The sequence below is a fragment of the Arachis hypogaea genome, chromosome 15 (assembly GCF_003086295.3).
Source record: "Arachis hypogaea cultivar Tifrunner chromosome 15, arahy.Tifrunner.gnm2.J5K5, whole genome shotgun sequence".
Lineage (NCBI taxonomy): Eukaryota > Viridiplantae > Streptophyta > Magnoliopsida > Fabales > Fabaceae > Arachis > Arachis hypogaea.
The window spans coordinates 56,908,240-56,909,308 of NC_092050.1; the positions used below are offsets into that span (position 1 = coordinate 56,908,240).

The 1,069-nt window shown below is 40.3% G+C and overlaps 1 non-coding gene across 1 annotated transcript; it reads left to right on the forward strand.

Annotated features, from left to right (window-relative positions):
- Positions 1-715: 715 nt before the first annotated feature.
- On the forward strand, positions 716-823 carry LOC112753000 (small nucleolar RNA R71). Its single transcript, XR_003177404.1, has one exon. It is a non-coding gene; the product is annotated as a small nucleolar RNA R71 (small nucleolar RNA).
- The last annotated feature ends 246 nt before the right edge of the window (positions 824-1,069 follow it).

The following is a 1,069-nucleotide window of genomic DNA, read 5'->3' on the forward strand; positions in this document are numbered from 1 at the left end:
ATAAACCATGAAATAGTGGTTTATCAGTCTCAATGATCCTTTTACTCAGCTGGCCTACTTGTGCTTCCAAATTTCTAATGAAGGACCTTGTTTCATTCATGAAACTCAGAATTGCCTTAGATAGATCAGGGACTATATTTGCCAAGCTAGATGAATTCTGCTCAAAACTATCTGTCTTTTGCTGAGTGGATGATGGAAAAGGCTTGCTATTGCTAAACCTGTTTCTTCCACCATTATTAAAGCCTTGTTGTGGCTTTTGTTGATCCTTCCATGAGAGATTTGGGTGATTTCTCCATGAGGGATTATAGGTGTTTCCATAGGGTTCACCCATGTAATTCACCTCTGCTATTGCAGGGTTCTCAGGATCATAAGCTTCTTCCTCAGAAGATGCCTCTTGAGTACTGTTGGATGCAGCTTGCATTCCATTCAGACTCTGAGAAATCATATTGACTTGCTGAGTCAATATTTTATTCTAAGCCAATATGACATTCAAAGTATCAATTTCAAGAACTCCCTTCTTCTGAGGCGTCCCATTACTCACAGGATTCCTCTCAGAAGTGTACATGAACTGGTTATTAGCAACTATGTCAATGAGTTCTTGAGCTTCTGTAGGCGTTTTCTTTAGGTGAATGGATCCACCTGCAGAAGTATCCAATGACATCTTAGCTAATTCAGACAGACCATCATAGAATATATCCAGGATGGTCTATTCTGAAAGCATGTCAGAAGAACACTTTTTGGTCAGTTGCTTATATCTCTCCCAAGCTTCATAGAGGGATTCACCTTCTTTCTGTCTGAAGGTTTAAACATCCACTCTAAGCTTACTCAGCTTTTGAGGAGGAAGGAACTTGGCTAAGAAAGCTGTGACCAGCTTATCCCAAGAGTTCAGGCTATCTTTTGGTTGAGAGTCCAACCACACTCTAGCTCTGTCTCTTATAGCAAACGGGAAAAGCATAAGCCTGTAGACCTCGGGATCAACCCCATTGGTCTTAACAGTATCACAGATCTGCAAAAATTCAGTTAAGAACTGAAAAGGATCTTCAAATGAAAGTCCATGAAACTTGCAGTT